The sequence below is a fragment of the Pseudorca crassidens genome, chromosome 1 (assembly GCF_039906515.1).
Source record: "Pseudorca crassidens isolate mPseCra1 chromosome 1, mPseCra1.hap1, whole genome shotgun sequence".
NCBI classification, from domain to species: domain Eukaryota; kingdom Metazoa; phylum Chordata; class Mammalia; order Artiodactyla; family Delphinidae; genus Pseudorca; species Pseudorca crassidens.
The window spans coordinates 121,646,588-121,657,697 of NC_090296.1; positions in this window are offsets into that span (position 1 = coordinate 121,646,588).

Sequence of the window (11,110 nt, forward strand, 5' to 3'; positions counted from 1 at the left end):
AGAGCTGAGTCAGTTGCCATCTGCCAGGCCGGCTTCGTGCAGGAGGCCTCCCTGCACAGACGTGCAAGTGGTCCAGGAGGGTCCCAGCTCTCCACCCCCACGCTGGCTTCAGGGAGAGTTCCTGCTCCTTGCCTGAGTCCTTGGGGTCCTTTCAGAGCGGTTCTGCCCACCCTCTGCCCTTCTGTCTCCACACATCCACTCCGCTCCAGTCAGTCATATGGAAACGCTTGCAGTTCCCCCAGATGTGTCATTCTGCTCCCTTCCTCTGTGCCTCTGACCACGAAGCTTCCCTCTGCTCCTTCTGTGCCTAGCTAACTCCTACTTGCCCACAAAGGCAGAACTCAGGAGCTGCTCTGGCCAGCCTAAGGTAGTACCTGCTGTGCTAACACAGTACCTCATTGGTTTTAAATGCTCCCCGCCTGGGTTCACTGCTGTCAGCGCTCTGGCCGGCATTAGAGTGCCCATCCCAAAGGCACAATGCCATCCTGATGTCTGTCCTCACAGGGGCACAGGCCCGGCTGCGGCAGCCCAGGGCTTATGCTCGGGCAGCTAAGCCGGCCCAGGGGAGTTTCAGCCATGCCGAACCTCTGGTGTTGCCAAAATCCCCCACCTTGCAGTGTTGCAGCAGCAGGGCAGCCCCAAGGAAAGCCAGTCCCTCAGAGGCCCTTTGCTAAACATCCAGCAATTGTCCCCGAAGCCCTACGGGAGCTCCGAGACGGGGAAGTGAGACCTTCGGGAGCCCAGGGTGACCAGAGGCGCTTCAATGACAGCATCTTCTGGACTTTCCCCCACGATTCATGTTTCTTCCCAGCAGCCACTGGGACAGGCCTGGGGACTTCCGGGGAACAAGATCAAAAGATAACGTCAGCCTGAGTGAGCTGAGCTCCCCCCCAAGAGGAGGAAATGAGGTGTGGGGTGAGGGGAACAAGGGGGCAGATGGTGGGCTTGAGAGACATGTGGTCCCTCCTAGTTCCCAGAGTTTCAGGCCCCCAGGGCCGGCAGGTCGAGGTGTGTGAGGGGAAGTCAAGGCGGGCCTGAGGTCCCTCTGCCACTGACCAGAGCCCCTAAAGGATGCACCCCAACCCTGGAAAAACCCCAGAGAACCAAAGACATGGAAGCAGCCCCAGACACCTCTCCCACAGGGCCGCAAAGGTCCAAGGCCCCAAATGGGGACCATCTTTGATAAATCTGGGGTGTGGTCTCTGAGCTCACATCGCCGTGGGGAGATGGAAAGTGTTCTTCCAGGCTGAGGCAGGGCCCGGGACTGCCAGCCCACCCCCCTGAGCACCCCAGTCAGGCTGGTCCCACCTGTCTGCACCCCCATCAGCACCACCACCACTGCCTTTTCCAGTGCCCTGAGCACACTGGTTGGGGAACCAGGGCCTCTCCTGCTGTCTGGGAGGATGGAGACTGTGTCCCACCCTGTCCCCACTTGCCCACAACACCTGTTGTGGCCAGGGACTTACCTTTGGGCCCGTGAGTCCCTGAGTATGGAATGAGGGGGGTGAGCGCTTTTCAGCTTAGCCCTATAAAGCAGGAGTTCATTGAGCAAACATTCCCCAAGCCCTGTTTTGGGGCCAGTCACTAGTCCCTGGAGAGGCCATCAGCTTGTCACGTTGTCTGTCAGCCAGGCCCTGCCCTAGCTCACCCCCACCCACTGAGGACGGGCCCAGCCAGGCCTCCAGTCTCCTCTCTCAGTCTGTGGGATCTGGTGGGGACAGGAAGGCAGGCTGAAGGAGGTGGCCCACTGACAGGTGCTGGGCCCATCACCCACCCCCACCCCCAAGGAACAAGGTGAGCTTGACTAACAGTCACCCCGATACCACCCAACCCACCGCCAATCCCAGGGTCTCAGGGGGCATGTGAAGCAGAACTGAAACTGGGGAGGGGAGAAACCAGTCTGAGCGGTCCCCAGGGACCTCTGTTGCTCACCCCTCACTCACATCAGAGCCCCCTCCCCCTGGCCTGGGAAAATCTTCGAAACTTGGCTTCCTGCTACCTGGGCCCCCACCCTTTCAGCCTTCTGACAACTCCCCTTCCCTCCCCTCAGCTTCATGCTACCCAGGCTTCACCCCAGCAGGGCTAAAAGGACCCCAGGCTGGGAGTCTGGAGATCAGGGCTCTGGTCTCCCCTCTGCCACTGGCCTCTAGGGTGACCCTTGGCAAGTCTTTTCCCCCCCTGAGCCTCAGTTTTCTCTTCTGGCTTGGGCTGCTGACCTGTGACGTGAAGATGAGGACTCGGCACAAAGGAACAGGCTCTAGTGGGTGAAGTTCAGGCAAGGAGGGGACTTCCCAGATAAGCAACACTGAGGCACTTGGCACCTGACCACCACCCTTCCCAGGGGCATGAGTACCGGGAAGGGGGCCGGGGAAGGAACTGGAGACCACGGCATAAATGTCACCTGCTCTGAAGACTGCCCTGCTTGTCCCTCGCAGGTCGGGGCCCCTGTTACTCTTCCTTCACTCACCACCAGCTGCCACTGTTTTATGTCTGTGTCCCCTTGGCTCTGTCAGAGCAGCCTGAGGCTCAGTACCGCCTGCATCCTTTAGCCCAAGCACAGGCCCCGCACCAAGTAGGTGCTCAACAAAACATGTGTTGAAAGAATAAAGGCACAGAAAATAACAAGTGTTGGTGAGGAGGTGGAGAAATTGGAACCACACATTGCTGGTGGGAATGTAAAATGGTATGACTTCTGTGGAAAACAGTTTGGCAGGTCCCCAGAAGTTAAACATAGAATCACCATATGATTCCACAATTCCACTCCCAGGTAGATAGATACCCAAAAGAATTGAAAACATATGTTCATACAAAAACTTGTACACCAGCGTTCATACAGCATTATTCATAATAGCCAAAAAGTGGAAACAACCCAAGTGTCCAGGAATTAATGAATGGATAAACAAAATATGGCGTATCGATGGACTCGTATTCGGCAATAATTCGGCACAATGGACTCGTATTCGGCAATAAAGAGATGTGAAGAACTGATACCTACTACAGCATGGAGGAATCTTGAAAACATTATGCTAAGTGAAAGAAAACCAGACACACAGTCCATACATATGGTTCCATTTATATGAAATGTTCAGAATGGGCAAATCCATTAAGACAGAAAGGTAATTAGTGGGGGCAGGGGGAAGGGGAAGTGACTGCTAACAGGTATGGAATTTCTTTCGGGGTGATGGCATGTTTTGTAATTAGATAGTTGTGGTGGCCACACAATGTTATGAATATGCTGAAAACCACTGGACTGTACACTTTAAAAGGGTGATTTTTATCTCGATTAAATACATAAACAAATAAAAGCAAACAACCTCCCTAGGGACTAGTTGGAAGGCCAAACCTGTCGGTCTGGCTGGTTTGCTCACCTATTCATGTCCCTCTGAAAACACCAGCCCACAGGAGCCATTCTTTGTCCTGGGGAAGGCTACACACTCACACCCCACCCCTGCCCTCAAGACTCAGCCTGCAAGGAATAGGTGGGAGGGGAAGAGACCCAGTGGGCCTTGTAGGACGATGAAGCCCTCACCTTGGGTCCCACCTTCAGGGCAGGTGCCCTCATGACAAGGGGACTAGGGGGTTGGCTGCACTCTGGGCTCTGGCACCGGTCCTGTCTCCTCCTTCAGTTTCCCCATCAGGAATCTGCCTCACAGGGTAGGATGAGGTATGACAGAGCCTGAGACTGGGGCACCATCCCAAAGGCCTCTCTCTTGGCTTGCATTCCAGCAGTGTAGGGACCAGCAGTTGGGAAGTTCTTCCTTTGGTCTGACTGCTGTAACCAGCTTGGAGACACTAGTGGGCAGAGGTTTCCGCTGAGTCAGCCTGATTCAGCCTTACTCAACTTTGGGTGGCCATGGAGGTCCTTGTGCTCAAATGCTCACTTCATGTTGATGAAGCAGGATGTGGGCTCCCTCCAGCCCCCAAAGCAGCTGTTCCCTGAAGTGGTTCCAGCCAAGAGAAGGCTGATCCCCTCCCCACCCTCCTGCGGCAGCCCTCTAGCCAGAACAGAGGGGTTGGGACCCCACGAAACCTGCCTCTAGTCCCTCAGAGGATAGATAGATTGGCAGGTGGCCCTCCCCTCACTGAGCCTTTTAGAATGAGTGGTCCCGTTATCTTCCTCTGATGTCCAAGCATCAGGTCTGAGCGGATGGTGTGAGAGGAGCCCTGGTCTGCTGGGGCTGAGTCTGCCCCAGGCCTGATCTCTTTCATTTTGCCAGAGTGACCTGTCCATCTACCTGTATGCTCACCTCTGCCTTATATATCCCGTATGTCAACCACAAGCCCAGCAAAGAAGAGGAGCTTAATAAATAACTACACAATGAGTGAATGAGATCAGATAAAACAGCCCAAAAGCCCAGTTTGTTTGTTTGTTTGTGTTTGTTTGTTTGTTTTTTTGCGGGCCTCTCACTGTTGTGGCCTCTCCCGTTGCGGAGCACAGGCTCCGGACACGCAGGCTCAGCGGCCATGGCTCCTGGGCCCAGCCACTCCGCGGCATGTGGGATCTTCCCGGCCCAGGGCACGAACCTGTGTCCCCTGCATCGGCAGGCGGACTCCCAACCACTGCGCCACCAGAGAAGCCCAAGCCCAGTTTTTTGAGGACAAGGATTAATTGCTTCTTTTTTTTTTTTGCTGTGAAGTTTTGGTAAACTGCTTACCCTCTCTGTGCTTGAGTTCCTTTAATAAAATGGAGACAATGATAGTATCAACCTCATAGGGCTGGCGAGAAAAGTAACTAAGATGACTCATATAAAACTTCCAGAACAGTCCCAGGCATATGTGTGATGATCTATGGTGTACAGTCACTGCTATCACTATTTGTAATATAGCCCTCATAGTCTTGCCCTTTGAAGACAAGCCGGGTGGCTGGCTGACCGACGCCTTTTTCTGGCAAAGAGATTGGAGATCAGTGACACCTTTCAGGAGACCTCTGGGCTCCTGCCGGGTCAGCCCCAGTCCCTGGAGCACCGTTAGCTCTTGCCCCAGTGGTGATATGTGCCCCCTCCCAGGTGCCCAGCCCTGGCTCCTTCTGCCCCTCACAAGTCTCCTGCACGCAGAGCCTGCACTCAGGTGCTCAGTAAGTGGGCTGCTCCGAACAGAGGGCCGGTCATGGGCTGAGGGTGGCAGACAAGGAGGCTCCAGGGACCACCTGAGCCCGGATGCCAGGGTAGGGCATCCCCTCAGTGTCTCCAGGGGCTTCCTGCCTGCACAACCCCCCTATTCCAGTGAGATCACTTCAACCCTGGGAGACCAGGAAGTTTGCTTATTCCAGGAAAACCCTGACCCACCCAGGAAACCCAAGTACCTGGCATGGCCTCATCTGGCCCATTGTCCTAAAGGGGTGGGAACAGAGGCCTCTGTCACCATGACCCCCTTCCCGACCGCCAGGGACACCCTGCTCTCTGTGGGCAGGGTACACGCAGAGTCAGCCTTCCTCCCTGCAGCCACCTCACCCTGGGGCTTCCTGTGGTCCAGTTGTCCTCTGGGTTCCCAGAGGGGTCATACAACATCTCAGCAGGACCACAGGGAGCGTCTAAGACACCCTCTGGGCCAGGGCACCATCCCCACATGGCACCCTCCTGTTCCACCTCCCCTGCTCACCTCCTGGGAGTCCTCTCTCCCTCTCTCTCTTTCTCTCTCTACAGGTCTTGTTGGCCCAGGGATTCCCCACTAAATTCCCCAGATATCAGTGGGGGTCCCAGCCTAGGTCTTCAAGCTCCCAGTTGCCAGTTCCAGGGAGGCAGGGACAGCTGGGAAATTAGACATGGGTCTGCCCTGAGCGTGCGGACACACAAAAAGAGAGCTTGTCGACCCCCCCGCTATCTGAGTATGTAGGCAGGACCCTAGGAGAGGGTTCTGTGGGTGGGTGCACATATGTGCATGTCTGCATGTGTGTACATGTGAGCAGGTAATGTGTGTGGTCCCATGTGCCTGTTATGTGTATACATGAAAGGCACAGAGGTAAAGAATCCCACAATTGCATCTTCCCTGGTGAGGGCTGTCGGGGACATGACTCTTCTCTCATTACACTGACACTCTGCCTGTGTTTCTACTCATGACCTGGGGTAGAGGTGTGGGTGTCTCCAGGGGAGGTGAGTAAGCAGCAGGTGGAGTTCAGGAAAAGCTCTATCAGGGCTAGGACGTCAACAATCCCACACCTCCTCACTCACGGGTCCAGTCTTGGCCTTCTCCAAGGGCTGTAGTTTCCTCAGGCTGAGAAATGGGTCTAAGGTCCCAAAGATGCTATCCAGGGCACAGAAGGGCTCCAGGTAGCTCTGGGTTCCTGAGGTGGCTGGGGGAGGGGAGCACCTGTGACAGGCCCCAGAACCAGGAACAAATGTCCTGAAACTGTCTGACACTTCAAGGTAGCCTATGGGCACAGAGAAGGGCTTCCACCTTCTGGGAAATGAGGGAGCTGTAGGGGGTGCGAAAACCTCAAACATCTAAATAGCTCCTTCAACACCTTCACCTTGGCCAAGAAGCATCTAGATCACACCCACCCCTGCTTCCTTGGGGGAGGGTGCTGTGTGGGAACAGGAAGAGGTAAAGAATCCCACAATTCCCTGGAGGCACAGTGGTTGAGAGTCCGCCTGCGGATGCAGGGGACACGGGTTTGTGCCCTGGTCTGGGAAGATCCCACATGCCACGGAGCGGCTGGGCCCGTGAGCCATGGCCGCTGAGCCTGCGCGTCCGGAGTCTGTGCTCCGCAACGGGAGAGGCCACAACAGTGAGAGGCCCGCGTACCGCAAAAAAAAAAAAAAAAAGAATCCGGGGTTCTAGGCCAGGCTCTGATAGGCCAGGTAGCTCTGGCTCCCTCCCCCTGGCCTCACCGGCCCATCTCTCTGCTGGGGGAGAAGCTGATGCCCACACAGGCTGTCTGCCTCTCAGGGCTGTGGCCAGGCTACTGGAAGATGTCAGGGCAAGAAGGGGCTTTGGTAATAGGACTCCCGGCACCTGCTGTGGAAAGAACTGCTCCATGACCTCAGCGTTTCCCCCAAATTCGCCCCCGACCAGAAGAGGAAAGTGACTGTGACATCTGCTGGCCCCACTTCCTGCAGCTGGGACCCTGCTCAGCTCAAGCCGGGAAACCGTCATGGGCGAACAGTGTCACCTGCATGCTCACTCTTGCCACGAGGAAGGCCCCCCACAGAGGCGGGCCTCAAACCTCACTCTAGACTCAGACCGGGGCGTGCCCGCAACAATGATTACCCAGCCTCGGAGTGAGGGGATAGGTCCCAGCTGGGCATCAGTGTTCAGAGATTCTGGTCCCAGCTCTGTCAGATGCTCCAGATTGCCTTGAGTACCTCCTCCCTCTTTGCCTCCTTGGGGAGCCCACCTGCAGCCCTGATGAGTAGGCAGGGACCCCAGAAGCTCAGATCTGGAAGGCACCAGGGCTTCCCACAAATCATAGATATGGAAGGCCCATATGGGGGACCAGAGCCCTGGCACTGAGCGCTCCCCCTGGGCTCTACACACGGTAGGGACAGAATGGCAACAGCCCTACCATGGGCTGCCAGATGTAAGAGGGACAGCCCCCTCCCCATGGGGCAGGACGGAGACACCTGAAGGACCCATGCCTGGGAGGGAGGGAGGCAGCAGACCTGCCCTACTACCTTCCAGCCCCACCGCTCCATCTTGTTCAACCAGCCCTTCCAAACAGCTCACCCTTTCCCATGGTCCCTCATACCACTTGGTTTTACATGTGCTGGCTCCACTGCCTGGAACACCCTCACCTGCCTCTGTGTCTGGCCAGCATCCCCTCAAGAACAGGAGAGTGAACAGAGCATGGAGTCTGGAGGTCCAGGGGTCCAGGGTCCTGTCTGCTAGGGAGGGCAGAGCAGTAGGCAAACCCTCATCAGGCCTGACCGTGAGCACACTGAGCTCAGGGTCCCCAGGGGCCAAGACAGACCAAGGCCAAGGAGACAGGGGTTGGTAGCTGGGACAGACCTTGCAGACAGTCTGGGTTGCGGAGGAGCTGGTGGGCACAGGGCCCAGCTTCGCGCGGTTGGCTGTGAGGGAGGCTGGAACCGCAGACTATTTTTAGGCTCCTGTTGGATTGGAGAGACAAGGATGCTCCAGGCTACAGCCCTTGCTCACTGGGGAAAGACTAAAGTGGGACCGGTTCCCCTTGGAGTTCAAGGTCTCCAGAGCTTGCTCTTTTGTCCTTAGAGACCAGGAGCTGGGGTCAGGAAGTGGACCAGAAGCATGTCCAGTACACCCAGACATGCAAACACCCATGAGGGATTTCCATATCATTTGCACACTGCCCTGCTTCCTCATCAGAAGGAACAGAAAAGTCCCTTTCAGAGGACCCTTGGTGGAGAAGCACACTCACCCGAGTCCACTTCCAGCTGCCCCTCCTGGGTATCAGGAAAGTCAGGAGAGGGTGATGAAGCTCTAAAATCAGAAAGCACAAACAGGGGATTTTAGCAGGGTAGCAAGTACGTTCCATCTGATCACTCAGTGGTAGCTCCCTGAAGAGCAATGTTGACAAGGATTCATTTATTCAATCCACAGATACTCATTTGAGTATCTACCGTGCGCCAGACACTATTCTAGGTGATGGAGATCTAGCTGTGAGCAAAAATGACAAAATGCGCTCACAAAGCAGGAATTCTACAGCGGTGTGGCCCACAGGTAATTTTAACTTTTCTAACAGCCACATTAAATAGGAGTTAAAAGGAACAGGGGAGATGAACTTTTACGATATATTTTATATAACCCAATCTATCCAAAACGTTTTCATTTCTATGTGTAATCAATCTGATAATTTATTAATAAGATAAATTATTTTGTATATTACATCTTCAAAATCTAGTATGTCTTTTATACTTCCGGCACATCTCAATTCACTTGAGTTACACATTTCAAGTTCTCAGTAGCCCTTGGAGAACGCAGTTCTGGAGGAAATTGCTCATCTGAGCGCAGGAGAAAGGAATGCCACGATTGATTAGTGATGTCTGCTATGGACCTGGGCTGGTCCCCTGAGCTGTATAAAATTGCAGGCCATGTGTTGGCCTCTGTGTTATAGGCCCAACCCAAAGCACGTGTTCATCTCTACCTAGCCCTTTTGAGCCCATCCACTTTGCCCAACCTGAGAAACTACCAATCTGACTTCTGGGACTTTAATCAGGTGTCGGTCCAGTAGTTCTGGCATTGGCACCATCCTACCAAATGGTACCAGCACATCAACAGGACGAGGGCCTCCTGGGTGTGGTCCTGTGCTCTTTCCTCTTGTGTGGTCTGGCTTGTGGCCAGTGACACTGGGAATGCGGGTTTTGCTTTTGTTTTTTCTCCAAGGCCTCTTCCTCCCAAAGCTAAATAATATCAACATAAAAGTGTTTCCTGAGCCTGAATTAGCCATTTCAGGCCCACTCCACCAGCCCACACCCACAGACCTCCCGACCAGAACGCTAGCTGGGAAAGCCCATCCCAGACTGCCCACTTGCTTTTCCAGACAATGAGAAGCTAAAATTGGGCTGTGGAGACAGCTGGAAACGCCTGGGGATTGGGGGAGGGGAGGGGGGGAGGGGGCAGTGGTGAGCTTGGAGTGAGGGAGGCAAGGATAAAGTATGAGAAAAACTGGATCTCAGGTCCACATCATCCTTACCATCATTACCATCATCATCCACCCCACCCCTGCTCAAAATCCTTCAATGACTCCCTAGAACCTACGGGATAAAGATCTAGGGCCTTGGCCCCAGGAACTGGCACTGATGGGGTAATTTAATCTTGCTTCAAGAACCTCTCCCCCTTTTATCTTATTCACTCATCCAACAAGAATGTATCATAGGCACTGTTCTAGGTGCTAGAGATGCAGCTGTGACCAAAACTGACACGTGTTTCTCTGCCTTCCTGGAGCTCACATTACTGCAACTAATCCTACAACACCCCAAGTCTTCGCACACCCCTAGGCCTTTGCAAATGCTGTTCCTTCTTCCATTCTTCGGTGACTTCTCTACCTGGGGGGGGCATCTACTCATCGTCCAAGGCCCACTCCATGCTTTCCCTGACACCTCCCCCAAAATGGGTTGGTTCCCCTCCCACCTAGGACCCTTGCAAGTATGGTCACCATCCAGCCCCACATCTGCCTCCCCTACCAGGATGCAAGGGCTTGAGGGCAGGGCCTGTGCCTTCTCTCACCAGGACCCCAGGACCCAATTCCGGGTGCACTCCCCCTGAAGCTCCATCTTCCCCCCAGCTCAGGACTGAGCAGGAGAGGCATGGAGGCCGGGTGGGGTCTAGAACTCCTCTGAAGAGTTCAAGGTCATTCTGAAACCTCTGCCTGGGACCATCCTACTCCTGGCATTCCAGGGCAGAGGCTCGGAGGAGCAAAGGCACAGACTGTTTCCAGCAAAGGAAGGTGGAGGACAAAGGGGAGACAGGGATAGAGAAGACCAGGCACTCAGGACTGTGAATGCTGCGAGCTGTTAAAGGGTTTCAAGCAGCAAAGAGATGAGATGGCAGTGGCCTTCCCCCAAGCAAGACAGGATGGCAGGACACTGACCGATGGTGGTAAACCTCAATGGCCCTTAGAATTATGAAGTAGAGGGCTTCCCTGGTGGTGCAGTGGTTGAGAGTCCGCCTGCCGATGCAGGGGACGCGGGTTCGTGCCCCGGTCCGGGAGGATCCCACATGCCGCAGAGCGGCTGGGCCCGTGAGCCATGGCCGCTGAGCCTGCGCGTCCGGAGCCTGTGCTCCGCAACGGGAGAGGCCACAACAGTGAGAGGCCCGCGTACCGCAAAAAAAAAAAAAAAAAAAAGAATTATGAAGTAGAGGGAGGCCTAAAGGAGTGCCCCATCCCCTGCTGGCTTCTCCAGGAGAGCTGAGCTTTGGTTTTTCACAGTCTCATTCTCTCTTTTGTGCCCCCCTGGGGAGGGATGCACAAGACAGGAGACAGAAGGACGCGCCTGGCTCCTGGCCCCCAAGAGGCTGGTGTTGGTGCCGTGATACTCTGTGGCTCTCCATGCCCCCCAGGGCCCAACTTAATGGTCCTCCCACCCACCACCCCCAAGGCCCACTGTGCTGCTTACCTGTCAGGGGAGAACAAGGCAGCAGCCTTGTGCCCGGCCTGCCCCCTCCCCGCCGGCTCATTTACATGGGATTTACACGG